The sequence below is a fragment of the Phaenicophaeus curvirostris genome, chromosome 11, assembly GCF_032191515.1.
Source record: "Phaenicophaeus curvirostris isolate KB17595 chromosome 11, BPBGC_Pcur_1.0, whole genome shotgun sequence".
NCBI lineage: Eukaryota > Metazoa > Chordata > Aves > Cuculiformes > Cuculidae > Phaenicophaeus > Phaenicophaeus curvirostris.
The window spans coordinates 5140226-5161368 of NC_091402.1; the positions used below are offsets into that span (position 1 = coordinate 5140226).

General features: G+C 41.7%; 1 protein-coding gene across 3 annotated transcripts in view; it reads right to left on the minus strand.

The window, feature by feature from the left end:
* The window catches only part of FHIT (fragile histidine triad diadenosine triphosphatase), a 609993-nt gene that overhangs the window by 196255 nt on the left and 392595 nt on the right, over window positions 1-21143 (minus strand). The window lies entirely within an intron of this gene.

The window sequence follows — 21143 nt, forward strand, 5'->3', positions numbered from 1 at the left end:
AGTGCAGAGGATAAGCTACAGACTGGCACTCCTGAGACTACGCCACGATTTTATCTAAGATTTCAGTCTTTCCCTCCTCCCCTCCAGAGATGCAGAAAGGTTTAAAGTAGAAGGTTGTTTTCTTCCAACTGCAAAATTTAGTACACATATTGACATATTTTTCAAACTTCAAAAAGATATAATTTCAGTCTGGAGAACAGGCTTAGCTGGTTCTTAGGGTAACCACATCAAGTGACCCATCAACAGCAGAAACTCATTTTCAAAGACATAGCTTTCAAGCATGGCTTTCATCTCCTGAAGAGAGGGAAGACTTGCTTTTACTTAAAGATCCTAAACCCAGCACCAATTACTTACAAGAATCAGCCAGACAGAATCTCTTTAAACAGAAGCATGGACACACAACAGGTGGCATTTCAAGTGAAAATAGGTCCTGTTTTGCTCAAGAGACCCTGGAAACTGAAGAGGGGATCTCCAAATGTTACTCTATTTCAGGCAGTGACCCCTTAAAATTCACAGCCCTCTTCCCTGCTACTAATGCTCCACATAGATCCGTTCAGTTGGGTTTTTTTCTGCGCCAAAGGACCAGTGCTGCAATTTCTTGTCATGCAAGCTCTCCATCATGGAGCACTGTATGCAGATAAAGACAGAAATATCAAGGGTTATTTGTAACAAAGTAGGAAAACAAAACAGCAAGGCATAGACAGGTGTCGCAAAGTCGCACTTTATTACAACAAAAAAGTCTACTTTCTGAGCATGCCAAGTGATGTTTCCACAGACTGAAATGGGATCTACTCCTCAGACAACACACTGTGGAAAAGCAGGCACCCTCACTAAACTGTTCTCATTAAAACACTCCCCCTCTGTCAATGCTAACATTACTTTTTTAAAAAAGGAGAAAACCAAATCATCTTTCATTTTCAAGTGACCTTTTAAAAAAATCATTTCTATAAAATATTAAAAGCATTGTTGAAAAAAACCCCACTCCTATTTCTATGCCGGTAAAACCACAGGGTGATTATAAGCCTTTCTGGGTTTTCCTGTATTAAGGTAGATTGTGCATTCATTGCTGACCTGGGATGAAAAGAAAGAAAACAAAACCAAACAAGCATAAATCCACAACGATCATTACCCATGTAGGCTCACCATGCAGATGCTGGGATATTAGCTAGAATTGTGCAAGTATGAGAGTGGAAGAGACTGTGATAGATGAGGAGATAATATTGCACAATGTCACCTAGCAAACGGTGATCACCGTGCTCGTAGGCAGCCGAACAGCCACACTGATATCCAGCAGCAACATAATTATATTTCAAATTAGTTTTCTGCAATGCAAAAGGGAAAATAAGACAGATCGTCTGATGCGATCATTCTACAGAAAGAGACTTGAGTAATATATTTGAGTTTCTGGTCCATTATTATACACAGAAAATGAAGCTGTACAATTCCAGCTCATTTCTGAAAGTTCAGGGTCATCTTATTAGGAACAACATATTTACTGTGAAGCTGAAGAGCCAGTATTGATTTGAATGTAAGTGTTTATGCTTGGTTTTGGGATCCCTCTTTTCCTGTGCTGTCCTAATGAGCCATGAAAATAACCTCAGCTAAATCAGAAATGCCTGACCATGGTTGAAACAGGCCTTATAACCGTGCTATCGTTTTGACACCAGCAATAGAGAAGGAACAAATTTCCAGCTCAGTATTTTTTAGGAGATACAGGAAACAGCAAGAAGATATGGGAACACCAGGACTGCTTTGCTGTAGCAGAACACGGAACAACAGAGGCACAGTTAAGTCCCATCACATACATGCAATTACAGGACCAGCCAGCTTGGGCTCTGCCTTGTCTCCTTCTGCACTGACTGAAGATGTACAAAAGGCAGCAGCGTAAGCGTTGTCAAAACTGGAGTTTCAGACCAGTTCATACATGCATCAAGGAAAAGCTGAGGACAGTCAAGCAATACCTGAACCAACACAGACACAAATCCTGAACTCCACTCTAAGAAGACGTCGTCAGGCTTCTCAATGACAGAAATCACGTCTGGCTAAACAGCATATCCTCCTGCTGGGCTTTTTTACTGGATTCATTACAAAAGCAGAACCATTTGGGGGATTCTTTTTAAGTAATACACTTTGAAATTAGCATTTTCATGTTCCTTTCTACTTCAATGGTTTTCCTGCTCCTTGTTTGATATTTTGCTAGAAAGAAAATGCTTGCCTCTACACAACAAACCTAGGAACTGAGTCAACTGCTCTGGGTGAAAAGTGTTTGAAGCAGAAGAGTTCAGCAGCTCCATTTGATTACGACTAAGAGTCGGAAGCATTTAGAAAGCAGAATAATTGAAATGATACCAATTCATTTATCCAAACACAAACCTAAGGAATATTTATTTAGGAATTGGCCTGAGCAGACAGGAATGTTTTGCTAGATATTACTGCCACGAGGGGTGTACGTATGCAGAAAGAGAACAGAAACACCTTAAACCTTTTAATTGTTAGAAACATCCCCAAAGTTGCACAATAAGAACAGACCCGGAAAAGTGGCCCTGTGAGACTGGAACAGGAGTCTTTGAGAAAGCAGTAGCCAAGAAAGAGGCTTGGCCTCACAGACAAAGCAAAGTAGCCTTGTTACCTGCTGCTAATGTGTCTGGGGAACCAGGGCACTGGGCGCTTTCTTTGGCAGCAAAGAAATACCAGACTGCATCTTCAGCTTCTCCTTCCTAAGGAAACAGCCTGCGAGACTCCGAACACTGGCTGCCTTCTCGGCAGTGCTGACCTATGCCTACAGCTGATTCTAAGCCTGGGCATTGTATGCAAGTACCACACTTGCATAATGACAACTGCATGCCATAAAGGAGAAAAACATATTTTTACAAGTAATTTCCTTTTGTTTTGGTGGCAAGTTGTTGTTGATACTAGGAGTGCAAAATGTCACCCTTGCGCATAGATGCAAGATGATGGTTCCTTTAAAAATGTAGCTTCTTTATCCACCAGGACCAGGCAAGCAGTGGTCCTACTGTGCTCACATGCAAATCTGCTGCTTCCTGCACGACCAGGGTCAGAGCCATACTTGTGAATCCTGTCACACAAATAAGCTTGGTAAAACAACAACACAGGGCTGGCAGCATAGAGGCACCATGAGGCTGATGGGGGAAGGTGGCCTTATTTAATTTCATTTTTGAAGACATCATCCTGTCTCCTCCTTTCTGCTTCCACTTCTTTTCTCTTTCTGTCTGTCTGGAACCTTTCTGTCCACTCATTCTCCTTTACTCCATCCTTCATCTATTTCTCTGTTGTCATCTGTCAGTTTTGCCTTGTCCCAGACACCCGTTCTTTCACCTCACTATCGCTTGTTTTAAATAAGCACTAATTAAAGGGTGAAAAGACAAGACAGGAAAAGGGAAAGACAAAGTAAAAAGCTGAATATAGCTGCTACTGCAGTTTGTAATTCATTTCTGTGGTTCCCCCTGAACCCTGAGGCATTTTCCAGCCATCAAGGAGTCACAATAAAATATAAACCCTGATTATGAGGGTGCAAAAAACAAGTAGCACAGAAAACTCAATAATTCTCAAATAAGGGCTGCAACTATCAACTGGCAGCAGGACTGCAGTGATACAGTCTGTGATTTAGGGTCCTTACCAAATTGTACACTGGTGCTGTACCAACTAATAAAGAGTTGCAACAGAGATGTGCTAATTGTATTTTTCCACTTCAGTGTGTACTGAACATTGTAAACTATCATTTAGTGTCATTATTTTAATGATATATTATGTTGATAATACAATCTGGGTTAATTCCCAAATGAGAAACCTAGGGAGAAAAAGCTACTCTGATATTTTTCAAGTGTGATTTCTCATTAACCCTAAACCAGAAACCACTATCGTCTCGGCTCCAGCGAAAGCACTCATTTACCAGCAAGGTAGCAACTATAATTATTCTGGAAACAGTTGTCTCAAAGCAATTGTAATATCTGTTGTTTTAAAAGTGAGGGGAGATAGGGGGGGACCAAAGAGGAGATAAAAGCAGTATTTTGTACGGTAAGGCCCATGATTAAGTGATTTCTTTTAAGGCACCTCTCATCTTTTGCTGAAGGAGGGCAAACAGTATGCAACAAATTCAGTACCAGCACAGAAGCAGAAATTAGATATACTTTTGTATGCCTGTATCAAAGGTACGAGAGCATCAAAGTGTAACAAAGTGGAAGCAAAATACATAATTCTAATAATGCATGTTTCCCATCATTTTAAGCAGTATCAGGCACTTGATACTTCTATAAATGGATTTTTTTTCCCCTAGTCTAATGGGCCTGCAATCAGCTAGTAATCGCTTTCTCTGAAATTCCACCTAAATCAAGAGACGGGTATTTTCTTATATATTTACACAACGACTCCAAACAACCCAGGATGTGATGACAGCTTACACAGGTATTTCCTTACTACTTCATACTTCATTGTCAGGTATCGCCAGGCTGCTGCAGAAGTGAGAAGCGCACTACGGGCTTGCTGCCCACAAAGTATTTAACTAAATTGCTCAAGGGCAAGATGGAAGCGTTTATTATCCTGACTATCAGGATCACATTTTCTTCACGTAGTCAGTTCGATCTACCTTTGTGTAATATGCTCATAGTTAATATCCACATACCTCTCTAAAATAAATTTAAAGATTGTATGTAAGATTTAAGCTTTAAACATGCTTGGAAGTGACTACCAAAAAGTCCTAGATGTCCAGTCTACGTGTTTAAATAAGCATCTAGACATATTCAGCCTGCCAGGAACCTGACTTCCAATTCCCTAACACTCGTGAAAACATGAATGGTCACCTTGGGGAATAGAAGGGTCTGCTAATGTGGCTTATGCCACTAGGACAAACAGATCAGGTCTTGGATCTTCATCACCTTCCCCCAGAGGCAGCTGGGGGAGCACTGACCTACTGCAGGCTGGCAGCACCAGCTCTACACTAATGCCAACACCTCCAGTGCCAACTGCTTGTTCACAGAGCCCCAGCAGGTTCAGTCAGGGTTTACCAAGCCACGGGAAAAGGATGTTTTTCCCCAGACAGAGAAAGGCACAAGTCAAAAGGACCCACAAAGCATTGACAGCTGCCACTGCTGGCAGCAGCTCACAGGGACAGCAAATGAGTCTTTGCTACTGCAGCCACTAAGTACCGAGTGCAGGTTCTTGTCCCCAGTCCTGGAAGGCCTGCTCCAGTCAAAACAGCTCAAAAGACAAAGGCTTTTAGGTATTCAGAGAATACATCAGAGAAACGTTAGGGCATTTCACCATTGAGTTTAAGGCAAGATTTTGAGCATCACTTCCAACTGTCGTGACCAAAGCACAAACAGAAGATTCTTAAGGAGAGATGTGATCCAAGCCATTTCATTTTATCCTGTGCTGCCCTATTTTCACCCCAAATCTACCCCAGCATAAGGAAGACGTGAGAACTTGCAGGCTACACAACCCAGCATTTTCAGTGTTGTTCAGCACTGCGGTGGCTATAATTGTGATACACTGAAAACATCTGCAACCTTCCACAGATCACAGAATCACAGAATCACAGAATAACCAGGTTGGAAGAGACCCACCGGATCACCGAGTCCAACCGTTCCTACCAAACACTAAACCATATCCCTCAGCACCTCGTCCACCCGTGCCTTAAACACCTCCAGGGAAGGTGACTCAACCACCTCCCTGGGCAGCCTGTTCCAGTGCCCAATGACCCTTTCTGTGAAAAATTTTTTCCTAACGTCTAGCCTAAACCTCCCCTGGCGGAGCTTGAGGCCATTCCCTCTTGTCCTGTCCCCTGTCACTTGGGAGAAGAGGCCAGCACCCTCCTCTCTACAATGTCCTTTCAGGTAGTTGTAGAGAGCAATGAGGTCACCCCTCAGCCTCCTCTTCTCCAGGCTAAAATCTCCAGGCTAAGATCTCACACTCACCCTTCTGCCCAACTGGTGTGATGTGCTTGTGTTATAGCAGTTCAACGTGCTGCAACCAAAAGCTGTCAAGAATGCTGTCTCAAATGATTTTCCTCCATACACTGCCCTTTGTTCAGGCAGGAGATGCAGACTCCGTGCTGTTCACAGCCTTTCCAATTCCTGATTGTGACACTGGGAAAACCACCTAATCTCTGTGTCTCCACATCCTTAGTTGTCAGCCTGATACATTAATCCCCTGCTCACAGGGGCAAGAAATCAAAGAAAGGTGAGGTGGGTGGCACCTCTCTACAGAGAAATTAGTCATGTAAATCAGATAGCGATTTTTTACAGATTAGGGATTCCAGGAAATCTGATTATTTTGGCAATCCTGGTCATATCTCAGAGAAGTCCACTGTATTTCCCATCAGCTTACTCGTGCCTTAAGGCAAGAAGAAGAAAACGTTTCCCAGCAGCTGCCCTCAGACAGAAGAGCAAGTGTTCTCAGTAGAAGACCCTGACTGGAGTGTCCACACCTCGCACAGCCTGGGAATGAACTAACAACAAATGAAACCTCTCAAAGCAAGCTGCTCGTTTTCCATCTCAGAACACTGCTGACTGCATGTTTGCCTGGGGTAGGGAGGATTTGTGTGAAGCTCTATTTGGCTGAGTTTTTTTTCCCTTCAGACTTCTTGACCCCTTGGGAAGCTTCTGCTCTGTCAGGTGTGTAATCCACCCCGAGGGAAAATCAAATGGGCTCACTTACAATCATTACTGGTCTCTACAATGCCCAAGGGGCTTCTTTGCTCATCCTTTCAAAGATTTGTAAAAAAGAAATCAGGAAAGAGCTGTAAAATAAAGGAAAAGAAGAGAGGAGAAATGTTGGAATGTGTGACTGAGGAGGTCTACAGGAGGTATCACACTGTTTGCAGCAAAGCCAGCAGCCTCTGCAGAGACTTGTAAAAAAAGAGCCATCCAGATCACTAGGCCTTTGCAAAGTTTTTTCAGTCTGCACTGCATGCATCGCCTGAATGTTCCAGCTGCAGCCAACACCAGTGTTTTTTTCTCACTGCACAGATTTTCTGAAAAACATCAGGAGAATAGGCATAACCTGATAGGAAGGGCTGACAAAAATCCCTTCTCTTTATTAAGATTCAAGTCTTGCTCCACCCCACACTTACAGAATCTATCGATTTCAAAGTAAGCAAAACTCTCTGTATAGATTGGCCGTACGGTGGATCTTGAATTTAATCTAAGTGTGCAAGTACCATGATTTAAGCAATAGAAAATAGTACCACCACAACAGGATAAGAAGTCATCTGGAAAAACCTGCATCCAAGCAAAATACATTCCAGGTACATTATTTGCTATACTGTGTCCTTAGACTATTTCCGTAAATTAATTCTAACCCTCATGAGTCACACAACGAGACAACTGTGAAGCATTTGTACATATGAATCTAGGACAAAAGGACTGAGGAGTTGATCTGCAATTTGTTTTGGAAAAAAATTGTTATCCACTTCATATCATCATTGGAGAAATTGCTTTTCAAATCTATTGCATCTTAGGCATACTAAGTACACTCTAATGAGTTCAAAAATGTGTAATGGCACTGTTAATTCTGTGGCTAGCTTGGAATCAAGACTGTTTCTTTCTTCAAAGGAAAATAGGATTATCAAGTGCACTAGGAGAATTTCCTTAACATGATTGATAGGAAAAAAGAGTAATCACCTTTGAAGTGCCACTACATATAATACCTCTCCAGTGTTCTCTTTCTCCTCCTGACATCCATGAGTAATTGAAAGTAAAGAAGCTGCTTAGTGTGATCAATGAAGCCCAGATGACAGCCCCTTCTACAACACCTACCAGCACTGTCAGGTGACAACACCATCATCTTTGATACTCCAGAGCTGACACAGGGCAACATATTTTTGAAGTGCCAGACTTGAGTCTGGCAGGTATCCTGTTTCCAGGAACACTAATGACTTGTATGAGGTGCTTCTCCATCAGCACAGAGGGCCCAGCACTTTGTGGGAAGCAGTGATGGAAGTTGGGTTGCAAACCTGAGCCAAACACTTGCTGGGTTTGGACTCAGTCTCATACCTCCAGGCTTCTGCTAGAGAAAAGCCTCGGGACCTCAGTTCTGTGGCAATTGAAGGGATGGTCCCTCTCCTGATTCCGGCTGCACTGCAGGCTGCTTAGCCCTTCCTAAGCATCTGGTGTTGTAGAACGACAGCTCTACACAGCACCATAAGTCAAGATAAGCAAGAGGGGGCCACCTCCATGTTCCCCAGTGTGCGGCAAACAGACCAAGGTTCATATACCTTGGTCACAAATTCTGGTAACTGAACAAAATAAAACAAAAAAATAAATAAATAAAACAGGGCCCAAATGGGCTGGAGTAGACTCAGTGCCAGTTTCTGAGTGATATGTTGGCTGAAAAAAAGACCTGTTTGGATTGCTTCACATTTACCCATGTAACATCCTCTACTATTGTTTTGGCATTAACAGCCGAGATAGTTATGATGAATTAAATTACCTCTACACAAGGAATTAGTAAAACAGCAGCATCTTTTACTGAATTCTTAGCAAGATGACAGTCTGGTCAGAGCTGAATTTTCTCAGAATACATCTTATAAGATAACCTACAAATCAAGAAAATGTGAACAAATTGGGCTTCTGTCCTGAGCACTCTTAAAAAAAAAAAAAAAAGCAGCAACTTCATTGAAGTTTCAACAGCTCAGCTCAGATCTATTGTTTGACAGTCCCAGGCACTGAAACTGGAGGCGGCACACCAAGGTTAAATCACAGTATTGACAGCTTCTGGTGTCAGACTCCTGTCAAAATGTTATAAGGAATCCGTGAAAAGAAATAAGATACCAAATGCACATCACAACAGGTTGGGGTTTTTTTTTCATTTTCATACATTGGGATTCGTAAGTCACAGACACTGTATACCTATGAAAACAAGGTGGCAACTACACGCCAACACTTCTTATCTGGCAGAAAATTAGACTGGGTCAAACCCTGAAGTCCTGCCTGGACATGCTCCAAGAAAGCTGCACACTCCCACACACTGGACTAACCCACACAGGGCAGTGGGAAGTGGCAAGTTTCTGCTTCACCTGGAAGGGCTGGCAGAGACAGCAGAGACTGTTGAAGTCTGGCCAGATCAATATCTGACTCTGTACCCTACATCTGCTGTGGTGGCTGCTTCCCCATAGGGTCTCCTGCACACCAGCATTCCAGGAGCCCTACTACACACCATGAATCCAGCCTCCCTTTTCCTTACAGAGAGCCCTGCGGGCGGCAGAAACACTGACCCAAACCAACAAAATCATTTAAGAAAAATCAAAGCCATCAACTGAGTCAAGCCAAGAAGCTCAGAACCTCATTTATTTGATGTATTTATAGTAACTGGACCCAGGAATTGGAGCTGAGGGGAATGGCACATCGCTGGCAGATGGGCAGTTTCAAATCCATAGATGGGTTCAGGAAAGCAAGAAGGAAACAGAATCATAGAAACATGGAATCACTAGGTTGGAAAAGACCTCTTAGATCATCGAGTCCAACCATTCCTATCTGCCACTAAACCATATCCTTAAGTACCTCGTTTACCCGTCTCAGGGCTGTACCACTGACGACTTTTTGATAAAGGGGTTTAATTAAGATTAATTTAAGATTAATCTGTTCTTTGTAGTGAAGGAGAAGCGACTTTCACATACATGGGCTTTCTGAATGTTATTCAAGTTACCAAATGATGCAGTCACAGAGTAACTTAAATACCATGCCCACCTCTCAGCTTGCAAACCTGCTTTAATGAATTCCAGCTTTACAGCAATAAGTAACCTCCAGTAAATCCCCTTCTCTGCTCTACATTACCTGTATTTGTATGAGAAAAATAATGAAAACAGCGGCCAAAAGACAGACATATATTCTGTAGAGGCAACATTCATTTCCATGCAGACAATGATGACTTTCCTTTCAGAGCCCGGTCAGCTTTTTCTAGTTTGTTTTTAAATAGCCCTCTTCTGCAATATAGGACAGTATTTGCTTTAAAGTCTGCTTCTCAGAGTCAATTTCTTTAAGATTGTGAATGATACAGTCTGTTCTGAAATACCTATGCATGGCTCTGGCAATAACACTCCTACTGGCAGGAAGGGAAGTTTATAGCTGCAGCTTTGCATGAAACAAATAACATTTTCCTGTGATTATTGATTGCCGTCTATTTTTATGACACATCTGTGACTTTCAGCGACTTACACAATAAGTGTTCTGCATTAATAATAAATCTGCTCCAGTTATTCATTTATTTACTTGAAAAATTAAAAAAACACATAATAATAAAACAAGTCTAAGAGTTTCCACAGAGAAGGAAATATTAAATGACTACTTTCATATGAAAGGCCACAGTGCAACACCCAGAAGACCAATTCGTTATTTGTACGTACACATGCATACTTACCACATATCCACGTTTATCAATGTATGAACAGCATTCTCTCCCTCTTTTCCTCCCTCCCTCTTCAGGTGGTTCAGTAACTGGTAACCTGGCACCTCCTCCCTTGCCAGAAGGGCCAGCAGCTGGGCTCAGCATCACCCACTACTTCAGAGGGCCCCGGAGATAAGATTCTGGACCTTTGGCCTCACCACAGGCAATTTGAAAGGGACAAAGTGATCAACAGTGCTCATTTCCCAGAGGTTCTTCATGCCGCAGTTTTAGATATTTAGCAAAAATATTCAGTTAAAAATAAAAAAGCCTCACTGGGCTGGGTGCATGCACACACAGCCCCAAACAAAATAAACCCTAGTCTTTGCAAAAGGTGTGCTAGCCAAGTGCCTTCTGTACTTTGGTTCGTCTCACACCTACCTGCGGTGCAGTCCATGTCACACCCTCTGTGCTACGTACAGCAACAATCTGCATGAACTTACACCATAAGAAGGCAACATTAAAAAAAAGAAAAAGCAGCTTAAGCTGACATTTAAACTGATATTTCAAAGATATGTAGATGTGGTGCTTAGGCACATGGTTTAGTGGTGGAGTTGGCAGTGCCAGGTTAAGGGTCGGACTCTATGGTCTTAAAGGTCCTTTCCAATCTAAACTATTCTATAACCTGTGGCATCTCCAAAAGATCATTTCTATTTCTCTCTATAGTCCCCTTTTCCTGGCTGGCATTTACTCCTTAAAGTAACTATACCTGATGTACTCTGTGTGCCTTCAAGACCTCCTGCTCCTCAGCCATTCGTATGCATAGAATCACCATGTTGGAAGAGACCCACCGGATCATCGAGTCCAACCATTCCCAACAGTGCTGGCCCCGGCCTTCTCGTACTTGCTGCAGTTTGAAGCATCACCACTGAGCTAACCCACAGCTCACATACAAACCCATCTTTTATCAAGAAGTTCAGAACAAATGCACTTGGGTGTTGGAATTAGAAATGCAAGAGGTCAAGCCTTACGTGACCTTTTATATCTACATTAGTGATCAACTCAGATGAAATGTAAAAGGATATGACACTCCAAAACTATGCCCTGCCGCTCTCCTTGTGGTAGCTATGACACACAGAAATATCCTTCAATCAGAGCTATCCTAAGCCATCTTCCTGTGCTCTGCATTTTATAATTGAAACATGCTAGCCAGAAGGAAACGTTAGATTAACTAGCATTCACAACATGCCTTTGAGCAGAGATTTACAGAGAACAAGACATTTTAAATTGAAAAGATATTCCAATCCATTCTCAAAGTTCCACAGAACATGAGCAGAAGTGCAAAGACAATAACCAGAACAATTCATACAGACTACTAATGTCAAAAATGATGAAAATAAAGTTGTGTATTCCTATTACTGGAAGAAGGATTCTGCTGAGCAGCAAGCTCTGCTGTCAGCTCTGCCCCAGCCTGCCGACTAAACGTGGAAAACAATTTTTCCACCTGCATCTCCCATTGCAGACAGGTTCCCCATCTCCCCGCCTCTCTGCTCACAAGGTTGTCCTTTTCCAAAGTGTTTTAAAATCTCCTGAGCATTTTGAGCCTGTTTTTGTAAGGCTGGGGTTATACATAACGGATTGCACCGTACTAGGTACATCCCATGATCCAGGTCCATCGTCCTGTGCCAACACAGTACGAATGCTAGCATGGAGTTGCGAGCAGAAACCAGGGGAACGTCAAGAACAGAAACCATTAAGCTGCCACTAAATGTGAAACCACAGCCAAACAGAAATGAACTGGTCACGTATTCAGGAAAATCATGAAGGGAAGGAGTTCAATAGCCAGGCTGCCACAGGAAAGAAGCAGCAGTCAAAGACACTGCAGCATTATACGTACATCCGAGTTGTTTTATAGGCTTATAAGACTGCCCACTCCTTTTCACCTCTAAAATCAGACACCCAAGAGAAGCCTCTTAATGCTAGGGTCCCTCAATAGCCTCTTAAGAGATCCTTTCATCCTGTGGAAGTGCATCTGTTTGCCCACTGGCTATGGAGAAAGCATTCTAGACTGAGGCGCCTTAGCTCTGTGCAAGCTGGTAAGCCGGATGAACCCTGTGCCTGGAGTCAAACATCCTCTTCCATATTCAGACAGGCATTTCTAGTGATGCTATGGAAACCATTGTTTTTCTCTACAGAGACTCAAAGCTGCATTAAATACTTTCTTTTACAAGCTCAACTTTCCTTTCTTCAATGGTCATACCATTATGAAAACAGATACTGACAAGCTTTGCTCTTGACCTCAGTTCAAGCTTCTTGTGTTTCTCTGTTTAGTCCAAACAAATAGGTAAATGCTAAAGGTGGCTTACAAACACTAAGGTTTGGGAAAGAGTGAGGAAAAACTGCTTATATTATTGCACTGCTATGCATAAACAGTTAAAGCAAGGGACTAGGCTAGATGGTCCGTTTAGCATGTTATAAATCTGGAGGTTTCAGTCTTAAATTCCAAGGCAACTGCTGTTAAGCAAACCCTTCCCTTTCCAGCCCTTAACACCTGCCTCTCATTCTCAGTCCTTGATAGCACGCAGCTATGCAAACTCAGAAGGTACTACAAGTCAGTCACTGCGACCTTTCTTAAAAAGCAGGTTTCCTTTTACACGGTACACTTCAGAGGTGGGTAACAGCACAGGGCTAACAAAAGGAAAGGGGGTCATCAATCCTTAGGTCCTTCAGTTTAAGCTTCTGGTTTTGAAATACACCTGCCTTCCTAATTGGCTAATGGTTCTGTTAATGTTTTCTTTATCATTTTACACATACCCTTTTGGTCCAAACAGATTCAGGTGAGAAAATCAGTCACACACCTACAACTGCTGAATAGCTCCTATCTGCCAAACTGTTATTTGCATGCGTACTGCGCTGGGACAAATATTGAAATAAAAAGCATGTTCCGTGGCATGTAAACTAAATCACAACAAGGGAAGAAAGAAGGACTTAATTAAAATACAAAGATGAAAGACGAAACAAACAGAACAAGCAATGAGCCAGATGACAGTGTGCTTTCAGTCATTAAAAGGAGGCTACTTCTCCATACCTGCTTGGCTGAGGCACTCATCTCCAATGGAGAGATTTCTATTGTCCCCTATAAAGGCCTTTGTTTTTATTGGCACCAATCTTACTTTTCAAATGTAGATTATGTGGGTCAAGTCCATTTTGGACCACTTACATAGTTTGCTTCAAAAGATACTATGGTCAGAAGACAAACTAGAATTGTCTCATGCGTGACCTCCCTGGAGTGCTACTTTCTGTTGCATCAGCTGGATTTCTACATTGGTTGCTGGGATCAATGGCTTTCTGGAACATTATTCTACTTTTAACCAAAAGCAATTTTTTAATCTTCCTCATGGAGGAGAAAAGCCTGAAAATGTATCACAAGGCACCCAAAACGTTCAAAAACCAAAAGGCAAACAATAATTCTTCCAAGGCTAGTCCTCCTCTTTCCTCTCAATCCCTTATTTTAGTAAGCCAATTTTATAATTTTGCGAGGCCAACTCACACTTCCTGAAGATCTGAAGGCACTCATACCCATTACTAGGCCAGTTTAATAATAGCTTAAGGGAGCTCCTCTCTTGCAAAGAAAGCTAAAAGCTTTCTCTGACCAAGAAAAGCAGTTACACACTTAACTAGAGATCCAAATTATCTTATTACACTGAATATGCTCTCTCTGTTATTTTTCCACTTAAGAATTAGGAACTGACTGCAGAGGTAAGTGTCTTGAGAGGCTGGTTTCCTGCCTTGGTGGTCTCTTTGATGCAGGGTGACTGCCGCAGCTCTTTCCAGCCCATAGTTGCATGGATGGCACTAAGCACGTGGGCTAAGAGCCCAGCTGGGGCCTGTACAGAGGACACCACAGCTATACCAGTCCCCAGCCAACTCCCTCCTATGCCGACTCGGGGAACTCTGGCTTTTTGCCCTGTACACGAGTCACAGAAAACCTTGCACTACAGAACCTCAGTGATAAAACTGCTGGAGTTCATCTTCCTTTGTACTACCATATGCCTACAGCCAAGCAGAGAGACTAAAGATACAGTTTGTTTCTGAACTCTTAAATATTTAATCCATACCTTCTACACAATAGCTTCTAGACACACTCTCGTAAGCCACCGACTGTCTGTAAGTACTTGTCCTACTCTAGAATTTTGATATTCCATTCTGTGGCACATACACATATGATGTGAAGGTCGCTTGAGTTTTGCCTTAACATATTCTGATAAGATCTTCTCACAGTGCTCAGGAATATTTCAGGCAAGAGAAGGAAACAGTACTGAAGCATAGAAACTTGCCAGTTCTCACCCTCGCAAATAATTTGCCTCGAGTCCATCCTGAATGCTAAATCCTGCAGAAAAAAGCAGATGTAATCTGTAAGAAATAGTGCAAAAGTGACATGGCCAAGGAGAAAAAAAAAGTGTATTTTTTGCCAAACAATAATGTCTGCTTCTCTACAAATACACTACAGAAGTTAAACAACTTCTTTCCCAAAAGAAAGACACGTTACACCAATAAATGAGGTAAACTGTTTAAAGACCTTATCCTGAGAAATCTGAATCACATTGGTGACTGCTCCTAAGAGGAAATAGCTGCAACATTTCGTAAATGACACTGTTGTCTCTCCATTTCACCACAGCTGAATACGAAGAGATTTATGAATTGTTTGTATTGTGGGAAAGTCAGCAGGATTCTAAGTATCACCTAGGCACCCACTGAACCAAGGACAAATATCCACTTTTACTTCGACGCATTTAAGGTAGAATGCGGTTTTCTTGATAATGCAAAAATAGGGCTGTACCCTGAGCAGCGCTCTTGCCTTTCAAAGATGTGAAGGTACAGGATTACACTCTGTTAGCAGGTATGGCTAAGTGCTTGACTGCTCAGGAATTTACAGTGGTCTCTAGAATGGTCCTTTCAGGAAGGGTGTTACCTATGTCATTCTCTCCTATCATGAAACAAATAATCCAGAGTGTTTTCCATTACTGTGTTCTAGAAATTAGGTCCCCCTATTCCCCAGGATAGAACACCACCCACAAGCAAAACCTTTTCTCTTTCTTTTTTTTTTGCTTTCTATTTGATATGAAAAAGTCCAGTTGCTACACAAACACATAACTATTCAGAGCAGGGCTGAAGACAGACTTCTACTAACTCAAGAGCCAGGGCTTTTCACCATTATAGTACCCTTTAATAGGTATTCAGGATAAGTTTGTTTATTAATTAAACCTGTCACACCAAGGGCACAAATAGCATTCCGATTATTTTACAAAAGGAGAAAAAAAGACACTATCGCCTGCTGGCTATCGAAAGAAGCAAAGATCAGAGCCTAGGAATCCCCATTTCCACTTTCTGTCTCCATTAGACCACTTCAGCTCACACAAGTCTGCTGACACACATTAAAATGCCACGAGCAACAGCCAGGGCTGCTCAGAAGTAACAAGGTACTAGAGAGGCAGTGAATAACAGGATGGGTTCCAAGACAGTAACAGATTAAGAATTCCATGCATAGGTTAGATTTTACTTATTTCAGCTCTCCTAGAGGGGATCTACTATCTCAAAGTCCTTAAATTAAAAAATCAGCAAAAGGATGTGCTGAATCCCAGCTGTTAATTGCACAGACTCACTGGATTAGAACTGCAGATAATTAATCACCAAATTTTAATACATGCTGAACTAAATGAATGGTAAGATTTCCAGTAGGTAGTTCTGAGGTCTAGAAGGGGATGATTATTTCTTAAAATGTGGCAGCCCTGGAGACCAAAGTCATCTAAAATGTCTGACCTCAGGAAGTTACAGAAACTTGGGACTAGTGGAAGTTCTAAGTGAGGAGCTTTAAGGCTTGCATGTACAGTGCAGCAGCTCAAGGGAACTTACATGCTGCTAAATTCCTTTTGGTAAGAACAAAGCAGCTTTGCAGCTTTTAGAAATGGGCAGTCATTGTTTGCTATGTTTCCTGTAAGGTCAGCTATACACAAAAAACTGCATTATATTTTGCTTAAAAAGAAGAAAAATCACAGCACTTACTACTAAAATATCATAATGTCACTGCCCCTTTCTTAGGAATTCAGTTTGTCAGCTCCAAGTAAAATAATATAACAGCCATAGAACGAAAATATAAACCTCTTTCAGGGAAAATACCCACTTTTATGAAGACACTTTCACCTGGAAAGTACATAAAGCTAAAACAAGACTAACACAGCGAGGTATTATTTTTATCATTTACACACTAGCAGATCCGGAAGACTTCAGCCCCACTGTACCTAGTGTTACCTGCTCATTACAATCTGATTTGAAAAGGCAGAGCAAAAGTAAATAGTGGCATCAGCTTCAAGACATCTGTAGTCTATAGTGGATTGGGGAATCGAACCTCAGTCTTGAGGTCCCTGCCCAGTTTCTCACCCTCACTGCTCCTTTCGAGCTCCAGGCACTACCCTACAGCACACTGCCTCCCTGCTGTTTTTTCAGAATAAGATTTTTATTATTTCTCCTAAAATGTGCTATGGAGGCTCTTAGACCTAGATTTACTGGTGTCTGCTGTGTGCTCCTAGGGTTTCATCAGGAACCACAGCTGAGAAGCACCATTTGAAACTATTGTTATACTGATAAGGCCACAGCTTGCTTTCCTGTAACAGGTGACCCAAGGGAAGTAATTTCCTGTTTGATGAGACACCTGAATGACGTTTAGCTGTGAGTATCAGAAAAACATGTCCTGCAATTAGATTTAAAGAATACTGAGCTTATTTTGGCTGGTGCCTGATACCTTTTGAATCACACTTCATCTTTTGCAGCTCCTTTTCAAGGAAGTTTTGGAGTATCTGGTTTGAAGGTTCATGACCCGGAGGTCATCTTTGATATCAGCTCATCTTTTGATTATCAGTTTAGCTACATGACAAAAACTTCTACATCCGCAGAGGATACTAAGTGAGGCGACAACCAAGGCTGTCTCAGGAGGGTGCTAGGCTGTCATTCATACTTTCATTACATCTCAGCTGGATTATCGAAACACATTGTTCACAAGCCTTCCAGACCAGACACTTCAGAAACTGCAACACAGCAAAAATATTGAAGCAGGAGGGATAAGTAGCTGTCAGTGAGCGCTTAACAAGAACCTCAGGCAAGGCAGCAAACTGCACTCCTGGTTTCCCAGCCCCACCTCCAATACTAGATCTCCACACCTGCACCAGCAGCCAGCCCAAGAAATAGAATCAGCCCCTCGGGGTGTTATTTGGTTATTAAGGACAGGGCAGATAGAGGTTCTGGACTTGCTGAGCACTGCGTGGCGCTCTGCACATCAGACCCAAACCCACCCCAAAATGCCCCAAACCACCTGGGCTTTTCTCAGTTCTCCTGGATGCCACTCAATTCACCTCGGTGAACCCCAACTCTCTAGTATGGAACCAGAACTGTTTATTTAAAAAAAATAAAAATTACAACTCTTATATTAACCCGACTTCTTTATGTAAAGTGAGAAACTGCACTAACCACACAAGTGCTTAAAAGGCTCCTCAGCTGTGAGGTTAAAACGCAGAGCAGGTCATTTGCACCATTAGCAGAGGGCAGCAGCTCTTCCTCCCTCCAGAATGCAGCAGCAGAGCAGGGATTCTCAGGATTGGAGGGGCCTGAGCTACAGGTGTTGTACAAGCCAGCTCCAGCTGCGCTCTGGCCCCTCCGCCGCGTGACTCTGAAGTGATCATCCAGTTACTGTGGAACACAACACAGTTATACCAAATGCTCTTGGACAACAAGAATTAAGACAGCACAAACATGACCCAATATAACCAGGACTTCTATGTTAACAGAATCATGAGAGCTATAACATCCAGTGTGTATCTTTAATTTAGAGGTATATATTAAAATGGGTTGAGCCATTACTCACTGAGCATTGCACTACCATCTTGGGATACTTTTAAACACAGACTAAATTTATCTATCCAGCTGCACGTATTCAGAATGGCATCTCAATACTTCTTCCCTCTAAGTACTACCTCAGCTTTCATCCTGTAGTTTGTTACTTCTGCAATTTTCCAACGTATGAAGGGCATCCAGAAATTTACTGTATTTTGTAATGTATTGGTATAATTACAAAATCTCATTAAGGAGGACTTTGTTATTGATTTACTGGTTTTCTATTCATTAAATTTCACTATAAAGAGGATTATTACTTTTAAAGTCAGCATGCTTAAGCACAAATGGAGTTATAGTAAGAGAAACAACATAAAATGGAGCTATTAATATTAAAATAGCTATAGTTTGAAGATCATTCATTTAATAAATCTTTGTGATATTAGCAAGATTGATGAGTAGTAGTACAAATGAGGGGAACATGGGAGAGATGATCATTTATTATCATTACAGAGATATAAAGTATGATTCAATGTTTCATAATGGATGTTAAATTTGATTTAACATATGCCTGACTCATTCTCTGAAAACTATTTGTAAAGACATAAACTCATTGAAAAGTCAAATCCGTTGTCTTAATAATACACATGAATTAGCTTCTGATAAGAAAATAACTACCATGTCCTAAGACAAATCAGGCAGCTCATGGCATACAGCAGTACAGAGAGCACACACCTATCAGCAGAAACAACGCATCAAGGATGCTGTGATAAACGAGAATGGAAGGCGAGCAGAAAGCTCCTTCTCCCTTTGAGCAAACCCCCATGCCTACAGACTACTTGCCATTCGTGCTACACATCTATGCCACAAACTGCTGCTCCCCACGCTGAAGACCGCAACAAAGGAATATCCGATTGTGAGCAGGGCCAGGACTTCCTAATTAATATAGTATATGACCTGTTGGCACCTCTGTGGAGCAAGCAGGGATCGCTTCTCCATGCACACATCGCTCATCTCACGCTTGGGCAGAATAACTTTGTACTAACACCAATGGGCTTTGAACCATCTCTCTACGTGAGAAAAACTACACTCAAGTGATGTAGCGAACCCAGCGTGGTCACTAAAAACACACCTTAACCCCATTCAAGAGGCACGTTTCAGTTCTTGGTGTGCACTCAACAATAGCTCCAAGACAGAAACATGCAGTCCTAAGTTAGAAAATCTGCACAATTCACATCTTATAAACTCTATACAAATGTTAAGCAGCAGAAACTGAATTTTTTTACCCTGTTAACACTCTGCACTCATATAAAATCAAAGATACTGTAAAGAAAGGACGATTAATTGCCTCATCATCTAGAAAACACTACTGATTTAAATACTTTAGCAGATTAAAATAAATATTTAACAAACAAGTCATCTTAAATGAGCATCAGTATTTCTTGGTGAATAACGTCCTGGAGGCTATTTCTGCATGTACGTCTGAAAGACTGCTATCCAAATTAACTGTGTGGTCACAGCAAGTTCCGTGTTATGGTTTTATTTCTGCTTAGCAATCCTGGCCACAAAGACTCATGAAAAATGCTTCCTTAGACCCATCATTATTTTGCTATGAATTAAAAGCAAATGAAATGGCTTCTCCCCTACTCTGTCCCCAAGAACTTCACCCCCACATGAACAGGACAGAGATGAGACTGAATGAGTGCAACACAGCAGCCTTGGTCCATTGAACTCCTGTGCCATGTGCAAAGCATCACAGTTTTCCTCAGAGGGCACTTCTGCTGCCTCTTTCCTTGTCTGCAGTTATTTGCAATATTTTTTGTTTAATTAGGAAAATAATTGAGTCAATACCTCACCACCTCACTGTTCCTCCCTCCTGAGATACGGCACTAACAGGATATATATTTATTTTTTCAGCCCACTGTGATAGTCTAGTCCTTGTTAAAATATTGGAGGCACAAGTCCCGGCAGGATGGTTTACTGGAAGGTTTACTGTTCTGAACTACCAGGTTCCTGCTTAGAAATTGTCCTCATAAATAGACTCCAGTAAAGGTCTGATGTTTTAATTTCCCACTTCTACAGAGTTTTACTTGTTTCTACCCTCTGTCATATGCTATAACTAATCCAGACTTGTACTTAATGGAAAAGGATTGCCGAGCTGCTTTGTTACCCCTTCTGATGAAACAGTTTATGTGTCTTGTTCTAGCAAGTTGCAGGCTGAGTCCCAGAGCCTCTTGTAGGATCTGGCCTTTAGTAACTATCATATTCCTTTACACATCACCTTTATTAAGTGAGATGTGACAGATGGGAATGTGCGGAAGAGTAACAGAGTTTTTATTCTTCAAGTATGATAATATGTAGTAATCTGCCAATATATCTGATCTGCAATCTCTATTCAGCCATTTGTTTATTTAGGTAGGAACTGAATCCACACACCAACATTAGGTACATCTCAGACATCATCACACTTGGCCTGCTTCACCTTTTCTCCATCTCTTCTGTGGGAATAAATTTTCTCTTATGCAGACAAGCTTCCCAGTTGTTAAATGCTCTAAAGACGTACGAGAAGAAAACTGTGACAGGATGAAAAAGGTTTCAGAACATTTGGCAGTGGAAGGATATGCAGATAATCTACTGAAGCAAAGATAATTTCTAAGAGGAAAATTCTAGCATCTACATAGGTTGTAACAAACTTTTCTTTCTAATTTTGCAGACTGACAACAGATCCAAAAGCTCCCAGGAGAAAGTGAGCATGGCTGAAACGTAGGAGTTCTGCTACAAAAATGAACAAGTGAAACCTTTTGAATATATTTATTCTCTCTTTGGTTTGCTGTAGTGAGTTTCACTTCTGCTAGTAATTCACTTCTGCTTGTTTACAATTAAAGGATAATAGCCATGTTAGAATACACGTGAAAAAAGTGCTTTCT